At 36.0% G+C, this 17,871-nt stretch overlaps 1 protein-coding gene across 3 annotated transcripts in view; it reads right to left on the bottom strand.

Annotated features, from left to right (window-relative positions):
- Window positions 1–17,871, bottom strand: part of RGS17 (regulator of G protein signaling 17) — a 204,302-nt gene that overhangs the window by 41,849 nt on the left and 144,582 nt on the right. The window contains exon 1 of one of the 3 annotated variants that reach the window (XM_056818963.1): window positions 898–6,384. The exons of the other annotated variants lie outside the window; for them this stretch is intronic. The gene's annotated coding sequence lies outside the window, so the exon portion shown is untranslated. Of the gene's footprint in view, window positions 1–897; window positions 6,385–17,871 lie in introns of those variants that run through there. 3 annotated transcript variants of the gene reach the window in all.

Consider the following 17,871-nt stretch of genomic DNA (forward strand, 5'->3'; position numbering starts at 1 on the left):
CACTTGTGGGGGTTTTGAGAAAATAGAAATCAGGATTTCAGGAAAAGAAGGTTTTCTTGGGATCAGCCCAACCAAGACTGGATTTCACCTCACCTATCTCAGTCAGAGTGAGATAGACTCAGACTCCCAACTGCCTGTTCTCTGGATTCCTTTTTCCTTAAGATTCCAAATCTCTCCAGTCCATCCCCTGCTGCTGCTGGAACCTTTGCTCTTTTCATTTTCATAAAGTCTCTGGGATCTCTTATAAATCTCTCCTCTTCCACACTCTCCCCAAAAGAGGATCGACTTCTAGATCCCAGAGATTTAAAATTGTCTGACCAATAAAATTGTCTGACCAAAGGAACTGACATCTTTCTTTGGCAGTTAACCACTCCTAACACCCTGAAAGGGGTTGTGTCTTAAAAAAAAAGATATAAAAAAAGAATGGATGTTGTCTAGAGGGGAGGTTTGGACTCTGAGGTATTGAGAGAGAGGGAAAGGGAGGAGAACCCTACCTTCTTTCCACAAAGTGGGGTTCAGGGGGGACAGCAGATGTAAGGTGTTGGCTCAGAGAGAAGAGAGGGGGTTTGAAGATCTTCCCCCTTCTGCCTTCCCTCCTTAGCTAATGCTGCTCTTCCCAATTTGCTCTTGTCCCTCTTGTCCCCCCTCTACTACTTGAAACCGAAGGGTCTCCCCATGATTCCATTCACTCACACTCAGCTTGGGGAATAGGTAACTTTTAATATTAACTCAATCAGGTAATACAAAAGGAATAACAGGCAGGGAATAATGGGAAAAGGAAAGTGGGAAAAGGGGGTCCCTGTCTCTATCTAAACCTTTTTCCTCCCTCCTCGAGTTTGGAGGGGAACTCAGGCCTTGGCAGTCTGAGCCCCCTGAGAGAAAGTCAGGTTGACTCACCCCTGGGCAACAGGAACTGAGGTAAAGTCTGTTCAGGTTTCTCTTCAGAAGTCCCTTCAATTGGAAGTGTTTGGGGGGAAGGATTTCCAGACATCAGCAGGAAAAGTGGGTAACCCTCAGGAGAAAGTCTTTATCCACCTTCTCTCTTTGACTTCCCAAGACAGAGAGACCCTCACAGCCCTCCAGCCAGAGTCTTCTCTCCTCAGGAAAATTCACTCCTGGGGCCCCTCCCCCTTCGAGGTGATTAATTTCATATACTCTTCAGTCTGGCACTTTTTCTCTAGTGCCAGCCTCTATCACAAATCCTCCATTTCTTGTTGTTCCCATGGTGCCACCCTGGCCCACGCCAGTTACTTATCTTCTATGTCTATTCTAATCTGTCTATGCTACTTATTGTTCCTATCTAACCTCCCCCTCCCCAAATAACAAATTTTATCCTAATCTGTCTGTTTGCTAATCTAAGTTCTTATTTTATGCTAAAACTGAATTGTGGGAAAATGGTTAAGATTATGTGCCAACAAAATTTTTACAGTTGACAGTTAATGTCCTTGGGGAAAGCAGAGGCATAAGAGATTATCTTGCCTCTCAAGGATAGATTTGACCCCAACAGCCCTGGGCTTCTCTGAAGGAGGCATCCTACCATCTCACTGAGGCAATCCCTCTTTAATCTCCTGTCCTCCGTCTCCCAGAAAATATTTCTGTGGAGACATACTCTTTTTCTCCAAGGGGATAGGACCTGGCTTATCTCCCCCCCAGAAGTAAGGGAGAAGAACAAATAGAACAATCCTTTCCCTCTCTCTCACCCCTGTTCTCTCTTTCTCCTCACCATCTCTTCTTCATTGCAGCAACCATTTATGAAGGGTTATTACAGCATTTATAGATGATGAAGGATTGAAAAATAAAATGAAAAATGATAGTATCTTTAAATTCACAAAACATTTACTGAGTGAGAGCTATGCTCAATATGCTTCTCTCAAAGGTGTAGTGAGCAATTCAAAGGTCAATAAGGCACAGTCATGCAGATAGAATCATAAATGTGGCACTAGATAGGACCCAGACACAATGTAGTATAGTCATCTCATTTTCACAGAGGAGAAAACAGATTCAGAGAGGTATAAGTGATTTTCTGAAGGAGCTGAACTGAGAACTTAAATCCAGCTCCTTTGATTTTAAATCTAGTACTTTTCTGCTGTTCCATGTGGATTCCTTCATTATCGTCAGGAACTTGTATCTTAGAAGAAGTAAATAAAACTCTTATTTTGATAATAAAATATAGAGAAGTAAATTTCTTTTTTGGTTGGGATCTGTAACTTCATACCCCATATGGAAATAATACTAACACCAACCAGTGATTCCTATTAAAAAATGTCTGGGGTAACTGACTGGGGTAACCCATGGCCTCAGAGCTAGTAGGTGCAAGAGGCAAAACTACCTCCAAATCCTTCCTGTCTCTTCCATGCTGCTTCTCACATAAATAAGTACTTTAGAAAAACAAAGGGTTGAAGAGTTGTTAACAATGTCTAACATTTATGTAGTGTTCTCAAGTTTGTAAAGTACTTTATATATATTATTTCATTTTGATCCTCATAACCCTGCGAGGCAGATGCTATTATCAACATCATTATTATCATTCCCATTTTACACTTGAGGAAACTGAGATTAAGATTTACCAAGCCTTATGTCAGAGCTTGAACTCAGCTCTTCTTGACTCTAAGTCACATTTTATCTATTATGTCACCTATCTAATAGGTTCAAAGTTGAGGGAACCAGGGAGCACAGTGAGCAACAGGCCCAGAGTCAAGAGGATGTGGGTTCAAATATAGCCTTACATACTTCTCAGCTATGTGATCCTGGGCATGTAACTTAACTCTGATTGCCTAGCACCTGTCACTTTTCCATCTTAGAATTGATACTAAGATAGAAGGTTAGGGTTCCCCCCCCAATGTTATGACAGTTTATGTTATATGAATGTTATGTATATTTCATTTTACCTTTTTTTGTCAAAATAAAGGCATTTTTAAAAGTCTGAAAATATTTGACTTACATGAGATATACAGTATCTTCTGGTAGGTACTCTGGTTTCTGATCAAAGACTAAATATTTTACTTTGGATAATAGCTCCATTTAACCCAAGGAACAAGTGAAAACTTTATTCATTCTTACATTTTTGTGGTGTGAGATGTATATGCATATGTGCACATGTGCTCCTGGAAACTCTGGCCTAGAGTATTTGGTATTTGCCTACCTTTCATTTGGAAGTAGTTCAATCTTGAAAGAACTGATTTCCACTGAAGAAATAATGGCAAGTAAAATACAAACTTTTCAGTAGCCTTGGTAATCCTGGGACAGAATCCAATCATAAACCCACTTTATATTAACACAAAACTTGATTATAGTAGCAACAGGATGCTTACACTTAATATAGCTGTGGTTTTAAGACTTAGAGAAAGAAAAACTATGCTCAGTTAAGGTGTTATCCTAGGTCTGTGATGGTGAACCTATGGCATTCATGCCAAAGATGGCACACAGAAAACTCTCTGAGGGTATGCTCACCAGAGTTAGTTATTAGAAAGACAGAGGGACTTGGGTGGAGCTACTCCTTTCTCTCTCTCCACCACACCTCCCTCTGCCCAACAGCCCAATGGAAGTGCTTACTCCTTCCCCTGGGTAGAGTTCTTGTGCCTCTCTCCTCTCTCCCTCCCCTATCTGGGATGAGGCAGGGATGGCACTTGGTCTCTGGGGAAGGGGTGGCAGGGCACAGAACACAGTCTCTAAAAGGTCTGCCATCACTGTCCTATATCATTTTAATAATCTCAGTTTGTTAAGTCAATTCATAAGTTTTAGTCTTTTAAAAATTAACTTCTTGAAGCTGCCTAATTGATCTGTAGGGCATGACATCAGATATTCTTTCATGTTTACTTGAGTTAAATAATACATAGGTATTTTGTATATAATACAGGTAAAACAAAGATATGCTGGCAAATAACTTAAGATCCTGGGCTATTCATATTTTATTTTATAACTACTAATGAAAATACTTTATATTTATATACTTATTAAATATGTATTTATGAAAAGTTAGCTATGTAATTTCTGTTATGTATAGCACACTGTATTAGGTGAATAGGACACAAAGAATAAAAAGAGACAAATCTCTATCTTCAAGGATATTATCCTTCACTGGAGAGAAACATCAATCATTTAGTTCATAAATACTTATTACATTTCTATTGTATGCTAAGCTCTTTACTAAACACTGAGGATACAAAATGAGGTAAAAAAGGCAGTCCTTGTCCTTAGGGAGTTCACTATCTAATGGGGGAGTCAATAAGTCAGAAGATATATACAAATAAGCTAGATTCAAGACAAATAGGAAATAATTAACAGAGGAAGGCACTAGAATTAAGAGAGTTTAGGAAAGACTTTTGGTAGAAGGTGGGATTTTAGTGAAACTAAAAGGAAGCTAGGGAAGTCAGTTGAGGAGGGAGCACATTCTAGGTATGGGGAAGAAAGAAAATGCTCAGAATGGAGAGATAGGGTTTTATTTGTGAAACAGCTGGGAAGCAGAGTCCCTGGATTGAAAAGAACATGGCAAGGAGTAAGATTTAAAAATATTGGAAAGTGTGAAGGGACTAGATTATGAAGGATTTATGTAGTAAGATAAAAAAATCATATATATATATATATATAAAATTCAAATTAATTTGGAAGGGGAAGGAGAGAAGGAGGGAGAGAATAGCCTTGTATAGGAATTAACACCTAAGCTCAGCCTTGAGAAGCTCACATTGAGAGGTAGTTAGATAGTAAAGTGGGTAAGAATATTAGATTTGTAATCAGAAATATCTTGAATTCAAATCCAGCCTTAGAAGCTTACTAGTTATGTGATCTTGGGCAAGTCACTTAACCTTTCTCAGCCTCAAGTTCCTCATTTGTACACTGGGGATAATAATAGTAACTCCTTTGAAGGATTGTTGTGAGGATTAAATGAGAACACAATACACTTCTTTGCACACTTTAAAGTATCATAAAGATGCTGGTTATATAATAATAATTATTATATCACAACAACAATGATTACTATATCACAAGTATAATAACAATAATTATTATTGAAAGGAGCTAAGGATTCCAATAGGCAAAGTTGAGGAAATATTCATAAAAATGCTTAGCATGAGTCTTTAAGGTCACTTCTAGCTCTTTGATTCAAGAAGCACATACATATAAACATAGTCTAGTCTCTGATATATCATCTCCATTCTAATATATCCCAGAAGCAGATGGCAGTACCATGTAGATCACTAGGCTTAGAGTTAGGAACTCTTGTCTTCAGATTTTACCTTGAGTACTTACTATATGTATGACCAAGGCAACTAACTTAATCTCTTCCAGATCCAGTTTTCAAATCTGTAAAATGAGAGGATTGGATTTGGTTGGCTCTAAAATCTTTTCTACATCTAAATTTATGATCCTACAGACAAATGTTTTCCAAAAAACTGTCTCTCATTCATTATTCTCTTTCACTGCTCTGGAGTTTGTGTTGAATGACTGTGACTAATATTCATTTTCTTTTCATTATTCTCTATTCCCTTGATCCTTGAAAAAATGGCCCTTTCCTAGTTCTAATAATTTTCTAGTTGTTCTTTCTCTTTTGCCTCCTAAATGATGACACTTTCCAAGGCTTTGCCCTCAATCCTCTTCTTTCTACATTCTCTTTCTTGCAACCTTATTATTTTTCATCCCCAACTGAGAAAATTCTTAAACATACCATATATCTCTAGTACAGACCTTTTCCAAACTCCAGAACCATATTTCACAACTAATTTTTTGAAATCTCCATCTTGATATCAATCTGGAACCTCAAGACTAAAATATCCAAAACTGAATCAATTGTCTACTACCTGTTCCTCTATACTTACTCCTTGGTTTTCATATATATCAGTATTTCATTACTCAAAGACAGATTCTTATTACCTTTCACTTTTATCAACCCCAAACTTTTCCTTCTCCACTTCATCTTTCATATTAACACCAAAACAGTTTTCCTAAAGAACTATAATCCCAACATTACCCTTTCTTAAAAATCTCCTATGACTCCCGATTGCCATTTCCCTCAATTAACAGCCATTCATTTTATTTCCCTCTAACCTAACCTATTCACTTTCAAAATAAAAAATTGAAAAAGAAAAAAAAATCACCATACACAGACTATAGCAAGACAAACTTCCATTTTAGCAATTTCCAAAAACCATGTATTTCATTCTGCATTCCTAGCCTATCTTCTTTGTAAAGAGATGGATAGAATTCTTCATCTCTGTTCCTCTGGAATCATAGTTGATTGTTGCATTGTTTTTAATTAAAAAAAATTTTTAAAACCCTGACCTTCCATCATCTTGGAGTCAATACTGTGTATTGGCCCAGGGTCACACAGCTGGGAAGTATCTGAGGTCATATTTGAACCTAGGACCTCCCTTCTCTAGACCTGACTCTCAATCCACTGAGCCACCCATCTGCCCCCTGTTGTATTGTTTTTAAATTAAATAAAATTAATTCTGGCAACTGAGTCACTTGGAGCCAAATTGTGGTACCTTTCTAGCTTGTCCTTATTATTTGCAAATATACATAAGAAGTAATGTAAGCTAAATTTGCCCTTTTATATAAAATAGTATTCATCTTGTCCATTGTTAATCACAGTTACATTCATTTAATTCATTCCATTAAAGCTACATTCAGAATGTTAGGCAAATTTTACAAAAAGTCATTCAACTAGAATTGTAGCAGTTATGTGTGTATGGATAGACAGAAATAGTTAACTAGATGTCCTTTGAAACCTACCTAAAATGAAATTTCTTCCCCCCCCCAATTCCAAACTTTGAATTCATTTTTAAATACAACATAAAATGATCTGTTATCAATATTTAGTAGTGGTATTGCTGGGTCAAAGGGTACATATAGTTAGCCATAGATCCAAATACCTTTCCAGAACCGTTGGAACAGTTTGTAGGTCCACCAAAAGTATGTCAGTGTGCCAGTATTTTCCTATATCCTCTGCAGTATTTTTCATTTTCCTTTATTCTCATCTTATTCACTCTGATGGGTGTGATTTAATACCTCAAAGTTGTTTTAATTTTCACTTTTCTAATTAAAAGTGACTAAGAACTTTTTTTTCAGATGACAATGCCAGTTCATATCCTTTGACCATGTTTTATATGGTTCTTCTTCTTGTAAATTTGATTCAGTTCCTAATATATTTTAGAAAGAATTTTATCAGCAAAACTTGCTAATGAATTTGCTTTGGAAAATAGGGCAGGTGAGAAATTTGTGCCTAGAAATGCTTGGAGAGTGGTTAAAAGGTAACTCCTAAGCGAAAATGCTCCTAAATTTTATTTACCTATCATTTCTGATAGAGCTGATGTTTGTGTTAAGATTTTATTTCATAAACTTAAATCTTGCAACAAGTGAAAGCACTAAACTATAAAAACTGTCCACTAGATGGCTGTGCTAACTGTTCCAGATGATTTTTGATTGAATACAAATGAATAGAGAAAGCATAATGTGTGCGTTATTTGTTAAGTATCCATTTTTACATGTATTTTAGCTTTTAAATGATATATTTCCAAGTAATAAAAAACCATTCAACTTAAGATAGATAAATTAGAATTTTAGGTATGAAAAATTAGTCTATTGTATGGGGGTGGGTAGGAAAAAAGAACTGGGCAAACAATTGAAAGAGAAACATGCTTGCCATTGTTAACAGACTTTTCTTCCTAGATTATAGCACAATTAATTGGATTTGGGTGCATTTTAGCCTTTTAAAAAACTAATGTGCATGAATTTTATCCCCATTTTATATTTTCTTTCAACTAATCTATCAACAATAACAAGAAGTAATTTTTCATCTGAATATCTTTGCTATTGTGAAATAATATCCAGGATCTACATCCAGAGAGTAGGGGTGGGGAGAGAATGTCGTATTTTAGGAGTAAATTATTCAAATTTTAAATCATCCCCAGCAAGGAAATTTCTTTTTAAAAATTAGGTTTTAGAAGAGAGTTCTCAAAAATATCCTCTTTTTGCAATGTATAATTTTTATTGGAATCCATAAAAACATATTAGGGATTTATTAGACACAATGTAGAATGGCATATAGACAAAATTTAAAAAGCAACTGCATGACTGAAAGCTAACTGTACTAAGGAAGCTTCTCACTAGTCAGTGATCCAAAAGATTTTTGTTTAGGTATAAACTTTCCATCTTAATGGAATTCATTTAAAACATACAATAGGGGGCAGCTCAGTGCATAGAGTCAGGCATAGAGACAAGAGGTGCTGGGTTCAAATTTGACCTCAGACACTTCCTAGCTACCTTGGACAAGTCACTTAACACCAAGTGCCTAGTTCTTACCACTCTTCTGCCTTGAAACCAGTACATGTATTGATTCTAAGATGGAAAGTAAGCGTTTAAAAAAACCAATATATAAAAGAATTACTGTATTGAATATTTATCAAATGTCCTCTGTCTTTATAATACATGCAAGTCATCAGTTCTTCAATCTTCAGTTTAACTTTAAAACTATTTTAAGCTCCTCTCCTGTTTCATTGTAACTCCCTCCCTAAAATGTAATTAAGTTAGTAGATGCCCTTGTGGGAAAACAAATCTCTTGACTATGAAAAGGCAAATATAGATCTCAGCTTAGTATTAGCTAAAGCATCTGTTATTCAAATGGTACCTCATAATCAGAGAGACAGTATTGAGTAGTGAAAGGATTGGTTTTGATTCCTGGATTGGTCACATTATTATTACCTTTTTGACCATGAGAATTACACTAGATCCCTGGAACCCCAATTCCCCATCTATAAAATTAAGAGGGCAGGGGCAGCTGAGTGGCTCAGTGGATTGAGAGTCAGGCCTAGAGACTGGAGGTCCTAGGTTCAAATCTGGCCTCAGACAGTTCCCAGCTGTGTGACCCTGGGCAAGTCACTTGACCCCCATTGCCTAGCCCTTACCACTCTTCTGCCTTGGAGCCAATGCACAGTATTGCCTCAGTATTGACTCCAAGGCAGAAGGTAAGGGTTTAAAAAAAAATTAAGAGGGTGGATTAGATGATTTCTAAGGCTCTTTCTGTCTCTAAATTGATGTTCCCTATAAACAGCCTCTTTTAAAAGAGTGAGTGCAGTTGGAGTTTAAGTCTCTGATTTAGGGTGGAATACTTTCAGATTAGAAAGTAGGAAATAAAAATGAAAATCTATCCATAGATATTCAGACATTTACTCAATTGTCCATATTTTATCCTCAAAAACCTATACAGAAAGCTGTTTGGTTATAAGTGCTCTGGAAGGGGAGTTAGAACACTTTAAGTTCAAACCTTCAATTTATTACTTTTTTTCAAAATCACTTTAGTTCAATGAATTTCAGTTTCTTCATCTGTAAAATGTATACATTGGGCAAAGTGACACTCCAAATCCATTTAAGCTCTAAGTTTTTGTGGTTTTATGATCTTAAAAATCTGACTGTTATGTTGGGGAGCTGAAGATGACCTTTGGGGTGTGTGTGTGTGTGTGTATGTATGTGTGTGTTGAGTCTGTTGATATTAAAACTGCCTAGCAGAGGTGGTAGGCAAAGTGAAAACTGGGCTGTAAAGGATGAAAGACTATTAGTACTAAGAACAATAGAGGAAATTATCTTGTCTAATAACAGAATAGGAAACCAAGAATCTGAAGTTGAAACTAAGAAGTTAAATGACTTGTTAAAGGGCACATAGCTAGTTTGTGACAGAAGTGGACTGGACAAAGGTTTCCTAAATTCAGCAATGAGTTTTACACACGAATGAAAATACATAATTGTTCAGTGTCAGTGAAAAGGAACCTTGTAGGACCTTATAGGATCTTCTCTTTGTAGGAGAGGCTAAGATTAAGGCACGGAGGAGAGAAAGAAGGAGGGGAAAGAGAGAGAAATGGGTGAGGGGTGAAGAGGGGAGAGAAACAGAAGACAGAGAAGGTTGAAAGTTAAGAAAGAAGAGAAGGAAAAAGAAGAGGGAGAGAGAATTGGAAAGGGAAACAAAAAAGGGAGAAAAACAGAGAAGAAGAAAGAGAAGGGAAGGGGGAGAAAAAGGAGAAGGATATGACCAAAGAACTCATTACACTAGAGCTAATATGTGAGCCATAAGGGTGATGGATCTCTTTGAAATGGGAGTGAGGGTACTGAGTTGTAATCTCCCCAATTGATTATTATTGTTACTTATATATATTTTTTGAATTTATGATGTTTAAATAATGTAGGGTAGCTTTAAATATAAGCCACACTAGAAAGGATTAGGTCTCTTTACACATCACATTTCTAAGCATTAAATATAAATCATCAAGTGCTATATTGAATTTTACAACAAAATTTTGAATTGTATAGTGCTGAACATTATAATTCTAATAAAGATTTAACAGAATTATTATACAATTAAATTGCATAACCAGAGAAAAGGATTTCATCTTCCTACTCAGGAAAGAAAGAACAAATGAGACTTGGATTACATCCTAAAATAGCCCTGCAAATTGTAACAAGACTAAAAGACCTAGACCCTGAAAGAGAGTAGGTCAGCCCTAAAAAAAGAAAAGATTGTGGGCATTTTAGTAAACATAGAAGAAATATCCCAAAGTCAACACTTATTTCCATTACAAGCACCATTGCTATGACACTGGTAGGTTGGGAACCAATGGTAACATTTTTGTAAGCCAATAAATATTTTGTAGGATGCTAAAGTTTTGTTTTTTTTTTGAAATTATCAAAAATGCTGCCCAAATGACAAGTTGGTTTCTTTAATATTCTTCTACTTCCCCATGTCAGATCCCTGACTCCCACATCTCACTAAGGTTCCCTTAACACGGAGTTTTAAGGACAATAGAGAAATATTGTACTTAACTCTTTGTCCCCTGGGACTTCATATATGTGACAGTTTAATGTTTGAATTCACCCTGTGGCTTACCTTCAAGTGCTTCCCCAGAGAAATCCATGAGGCAACAAGAGATTAAATATATAAGAATATCCAGTTCCCACAGGGTTGCTACATGCAAGGGGGAACAAAATGAGTTATTTTATGCACCCTGGGGATTTGACTTTACACAGTAAATCCAGAGCATATGTTATGTGGAAAACAGAGGGAAACCTTAATTTCCAAAACATGTCTGGAGGAAGAATACTAGGTCTGAGGGTTGTCAAACTAAGAGGGTGTCAGAGGAAGCAATCCTGATTTATTGGCATTTTAAAAAATTTAGGTGTCTTCCAATAACTTTATCATGGGGGCAAAAGACACCAGGAACTATAAGTCTAACCAGTTCTCCTTAATCATAGAGATTCTTAGAATGTAAAAGCTGCAGAGAACCTTAGAGACCATCTAATTGAATACCTCTCACTTCACAGATGAGGAAATATTTAGAAAGACTATATAATCTCTCTAAGGTCAAATGGTTATTTAAGGGCAGGACCAAATGTAGGGACCAGAGCTTCTGATTTATAGTGCTTTTCCCATAGTTACTTAGTTACATAGTTTACATAGTTACTACATGTTACTTGCTTGCTCAAAGAAAAAAACAACATAATAAATTCTTGCCCATATTGAAGGAAAGGATGACACTTGATTTTGTATGATATAAACAAGGAATATAAATAAATTATCCATTGATAATTCGATATTTTAAAGACACAAGGTATCATCAATGGGCATTTTTTCACCAGTTTTTTGCAACTCTTCTATAAACCTTTTCTCACCTAAGAAGTTGCTGTGTCAAAAAATAAATCACTATTTTCATGCTTCTATTGATGAACATCCCTGGCTAGATTGCTCTTTAGATGACAGGATTTGCTTATCTAATTTTCAAAGACAGGAGGTAGTGCTGTAGATAGAGTTCTGGATCTGGATGGTCTTGAGTAAGTCATTTAACCTCTACCATCCTCATTTTCATCATCTGTAAAATGGACCTAATCATAGAACAGCCTTCCGGGGATGCTGGGAGAAAAACAATGTGAAAATACTTGAAAAGTACTTTGCAAACCTTAAAGCACTACAAAATGGTTAGCTATTATTTTTGTTGTGTATAATTTGGAAATCTGCTACCCTAAAAAGTGCATTTCCCAGGAGCCTACTGACTTCCTATTGTTATGTACTTCCTGTAGACAGAGGGATAAATTCAGTGGGGTTCCTGGTCTTGCTCTCTCTTTGCTTCCTGGGTGTGACTGTGGTGGTAAGTGGAATTTTTGAAAAGGTAGATTAGTCATGGGCACATGGTTTCTTATTTTGTTACCTTTTTATTCCTTTATTTCTAATGATCATTAATAAATCTCTTAAAATATAATATTTTTGATTATTGAGATTAATTTTAATTTTTACAGGTGTAATTACTGTTAATTATAAAAATTTCAATTTGTTAGGAGCTATTATAGGATGTTCATATAGCTTTTGAAAACTCTGCCAGATATGCCTGATATGTCAGTGGAGTTATTAAGTCATATATATAAGGACACAAGGGATCTTAGAGGTCATTTAACACACCCTCCTCATTTTACAGATGAGGAAAATGAGGCCCAGAGAAGTTTAAAGTCTTGAACAAGGTCACATAGGTAAACAGGGTCACGATTCAAGTCTTCTGGCTTCACATCCAGGGGATTCTTTTGACTGTTCAATTTGCTTTTTATATTAGGACAGAATTATATAAATTTTTATTCTTATAACAAGAAGATTACAATGACAACAATAATAATAATTGGAAAAGAGAAGCTAGTAATGGTAATGAATGAATAAATAAATACTATTTTGATAGCTACTAAATGACTAATAAGACATAACATGGTAGCTAAGAAAGAAGTTTGCCATCTTTTGTTGTCTAATAGATGACAAATCCTCATGTTACAAACACAGAACACAAAATATCCTGGGGAACTGAACTAAAAAACTACAATGGATCCAGATTATTATCACAGACCATTCTATTGTCAATGGGCATCCACCTATAACATTGAGGTATAAAAATTATATATGTATATGTATCAAATGACATTAATAATTAAAACTGATGTTTTATTTTTATATAGTTGAATTTGAAAAGTACTTCACTTATTATTCACTTGATTCTCACAAAAAGTCTATCAAATATGTACTTCATATATTTTATTCTATTTTGCAGATGAAATGATTTGCCCTTCCTGGGTTACACAGCCATAAAATATCCGAGACAAGATTTGATGTTGGATCTCTTCTAACCTCAAGTATGATATTCTTTCTTCCACTGTATGATAAAAGAGACTAGGCTATAAGACCGAAAGAGGAATTTTACAAAAAACAAAGCATACTTTAGAAATTACTAATCTGGTACTATCCTTTTTTATTAAAGTAGTTGCCTATTCATATAATTTCATAAGTATCATCTAAATAATCTCACCTGTCAGATGACTGCTACTTGAATAATACTATTGGATCCTCACCCTTTAGTTTAGGGTTTTAATCCCTGCCGAGATTCAAATACCAGAGATGAGATGTATTTTAGACTTTGATAAGTCATTTACATATTGTGAAGAATTAAGCCTCTGAGAATGGTTTATAAGAGGTGTGGACAGTAAAGAAAAATGAAGATATTCAGTGATAGATTTGGGTAATAGAGATATACAAAAAAGTGATGGAGACACGCCTCCTAGTTCAAGCATTTTGCTAGAGGCTGCTCCTAGGGATGAGATAGCAAGAATCATCTATATCATCTTGGAGAAACAATTATACGCCATCATGTTTTTATCATTTATTGGATGATATTCAATTGAATGAATACTAGAAGAAATTTCATGATCATCTCTTAAAGGATTTGATTAGGAAAGTAGCTCTTCCATGAACTAAATATAATTTGTCTTTTTAGAAATATTGTGGCTATTGGATAATAATAATATATAGTACTTAGAAAGGCTCTGGTCCTTAGAGACTTTAGTAATGACTATGGAGACTCAGTGCAAACTTTAATGCTACACTGGGGAATCATTTCATTGGAAAATGATGAAGCATGCATCATTAGGTAATTTGTTGGCTTTGCAAGTACTGATTAGTACTGATTATGATACCCTTCCCCCATTATTTAGTGGATGTGTGGGGACAGAGGAATTGGAAACGATTCAATCCCACATGGTTTTTTAAAACCCATGTCTAAGGAGAAACACTTCATTGCTTCAGTGGATGGCATGGTAGTATAGTGGGAAGAGCTAGGGACTTTAGAATCAGAAGATACCTGGGTCCAAATACTGCTAGTGGGTAATGCTGGGCATGCACTTAACTGCTCTAAACTTATTTCCTTACTTGTAAAATAAATGTAATATATATTCTCCAGGTTCTTGTAAGGCTCAAATGAGATAACATATGTGAAGTGCTTTGTAAAAATTAAGGGGGTATGCAATGTTACCTACTGCTATTAGTGTTAGAGGAAAGTAAAATCTCATAGCTCAGAGTACACTTCTAGATTCAATCTTTGCTTTTTGAATAATCTAGCTCCTTCCTCCACCACATAAAGAAGTAATACAAAAATTGCCACCTATTACACGGGCTTGTGGAACTTATATTTCCATTAAAAGCTTACACTTGGACATTTCATCAAAGCATGGCATACTGGTAACCAAGGGTTCTTACTCACACTGACATGTACACCAAGGAAATGATAACTTGAACACAATTTTCTCAAAGTCTTAGAGTAATGATAAGCTCCTTGGAACCCTATATAATGTCAAATTAGTAATATTTCAACAATCCCTATACTCTTTTTGTATTGTAGACCCCTTTTTGCCTATGGTGCAGCCTATGGACCCCTTCTAAGAATTATTTTTTTAAATGTACAAAATACATAAGATTACAAAGGAAACCAAAGGTTAGTAAAAATTAAAATGTAATTTTTTTCTCCATCCAAGTTCATGTACTCCTAAAATTTTATTCTACAGAGGTATAAGAACCTCTGCTTTAAGTGGAGATATTTGTCTAATAGCATATATAGACTTCCTCCAAGGATATATTCAGTGGAGGAAGACCTGGGTTTAAATCTAACCTCAGGCATGAGCCATGTGACCTTGGGCAAGTCACTTAATGCTATTTGCCTTAATTTCCTCATTTAAAAATTGTTTTCCTCATTTGTGAAATGGACTAGAGAAAGAAATGGCAGACCACTCCAAGTATCTTTGCCAAGAAAACTTCAAACGGAATCACAGAGAGTTAGACATGACTGAAATAACTGAACAACAACAACAAATCTTTTCAAAGAAGGCTTATTTCACTTTACTAAGCTAGCATAAGGTATGCAGATTTGCCAGGATAAATGTATCATTTTGAATAACTTCTGCAGCAAATCTTATGCATCTGCTAAGCAGCCCATTTAGAAGCATCTGGAGTGGAAGGACAATGGATGAGCCACTGAAAATCTAAGTCTGCTGAAAAGTAGGAGAAGCTTGAAAAAAGCCACCAATCCAAATGGAATACTTATATTTGAGAAGGTGGGGTAAGGATCTTATTTTCTCTGCTGTGCCAGGGCAGCCAAGGATCTGGCAGTAGCTACCAAGCTGAAAAGACTTGGAGTTTAGTTTTGGCTTTAGACTGAATCTGTCATTCAAACCCCTGGCTGAGTATGGATGGGCTCATTGCCAGGAAGCTGGCCATGGAGTAAGGAAATAATTTTTGGCAACAAAACTCACAAAACAATCTATTAGGGCATAGAGGGGTTGTGGCAGTCTCTGTAGAAGGGCTCACTTTGAAGAAATCAGGATTCCTTAAAGTAAAAGTGTATATTGGTAGAGATGGGAACGGGAGTACATGGGGAAGAGGTAGGGAGGATTGGAGTAAATTGTTGACAGGATATTCACTCTCATTATTCAGCAGTTGTTTGAAAGCCTTGGGGACAAAAGAAAGAAGACAAAGCCCCTGCCCTTAAGTCTAATTCTACTTAGGAAATCAAGTTAGACATGCATAAATTAACTGTAGAGTAAAAGCAAAGGCATAGTATGTATAAATTATACACATAAATTTAAGCCTGAATGATGGAATGCAATGAAAATTTAATCAGAAAGCAGACAGCTATAATCTAAGAGATGAATTCAGTGAAAGGGAAATAAGCAATAAGTATATATTAAGTATTTATTGAGAAGCTAGGTGTTTCAGTGGATAGAGGGCCAGGCCTAGAGATAAGAGGTCCTGTGTTCAAGCCTAGCCTCAGACACTTCCTAGCTGTGTGACCCTGGGCAAGCCACTTAAACCCAATTGCCTAGCCTTTATTGCTCTTCTGCCTTGGAGCCAATACTTAGTATTGATTCTAAGATGGAAGGTTTTTTTTTTTTAAAGTATTTACTGTGTCGCAGGTACTGTGCTAGCTAGGCACTGAGAATATAAATACAAAGAGTGAAGCAATCCATACTTTCAAAAGATAGCTAAATTGGAGGGGGGGGGGGTTTGGGGGATTATCCTCACTGACTGAAGTTAACCATCCATAAAATATATAAATGAAGATGTCTGTTTTTCAATTACATTTTATTTTTTAAATTAATAAATACTTATTTTATCTCCCTCCTACCTATCCTCAAAAAACCCCCAACAAATACCTGTAAAAATTGGCATGTCACTAAAAACCAAAATCCTACATTGGCCATGTCCAAAAGTGTGTTATTCATTCTGCATATTAGTTTATTACTTCTTTTGGCAGGAGGTGGGTATCATCCATTGTCATTTATCCTTTAGAATCAGGGGTTGGTTTTTGAATTTGATAAGAATTATAAAGTCCTTCAAAGTTTGGAGACAGCTAGGTGACTCAGTGGATACAGTGCCAGGTCTGGAGTCTGGGGAACTGGGTTCAAATTTGGTCTCAAACATTTTCTAGCTGTGTGACCCTGGGCAAGTCTCTTAACCCCAATTGCCTAGTCCTTATCAGTCTTCTACCTATTGATTCTAAGGCAGAAGATAAGGATTATTTTTTAAAAAGTTAGTTTTTATAATGTTTTTGTTATAGTATAAATTCTTCCTCTCATTTTATGAACTATTAAAATTCTATTAACTCTGCATCAGTTTATAAGTTTTCCAAGTTTCTCTGAAACTATTCTCTTCATTGTTTCTTATAATATAATGTGAAGATTGGATTTAGCTATCTCTTGATTGTAACAATGAAGATACTTAGCTTTTCCTTTATTGTGAAAATTAAATTGTAATCTCCTGATTGCAACAATGAAGGTATTTAGCTCTTCCTTTATTGGGAAGATTGAATTGTAATCCACAATCTATTTTTAGATTTTAATCCCCAAAAGGTGTTAACTTAGTATTTTAAGTAGTTCTACACATTTTAACTACAAAAAATGGTGTTAAGTAACTACAAAAGGTGAACTAACCAAAAAAGGTGTTAAGTAACCCAAAAGGTATAATCTAACCAAAGAAGGTGTGAACTAAAGAGTGGGCAGTCCTGGAGAAAAGTGTCTGTTGTGATTGGTAGATGTGAAATTTTAGGGGAGGTGACACAAGGGAAAAAGATCTTTAAAAAGAGGAACAGAGGCCAGAAGAAGATATTTGATATTTGATTTGATTCGAGATTCAAGTTTGATGGCGGATTCTTTGACTCGGAGTTGGACTGGAAGACAGATACTTGAGGAGCGACCGGAAGACAGACATCCAGACTTCGTTCCATTTAGATGGTCACCATTGGTGAGTGAAAGGCTGAGTTAGTGACCTTAGAGGCCCATCGTCTTAAGACTCTTTTATTTTATTATTATTATTTTTTTTATCCTTACCTTCCATCTTGGAGTCAATTCTGTGTATTGGCTCCAAGGCAGAAGAGTGGTAAGGGCTATGGGGGTTAAGTGACTTTCCCAGGGTCACACAGCTGAGAAGTGTCTGAGGTCAGATGTGAACCTAGGACCTCCCGTCTCTAGGCCTGGCTCTCAATCCACTGAGCTACCCAGCTGCCCCCTTAAGACTCTTTTAGTTGATTAGGGCCT

The sequence above is a fragment of the Monodelphis domestica genome, chromosome 2 (assembly GCF_027887165.1).
Source record: "Monodelphis domestica isolate mMonDom1 chromosome 2, mMonDom1.pri, whole genome shotgun sequence".
In the NCBI taxonomy this organism is placed as follows: Eukaryota; Metazoa; Chordata; class Mammalia; order Didelphimorphia; family Didelphidae; genus Monodelphis; species Monodelphis domestica.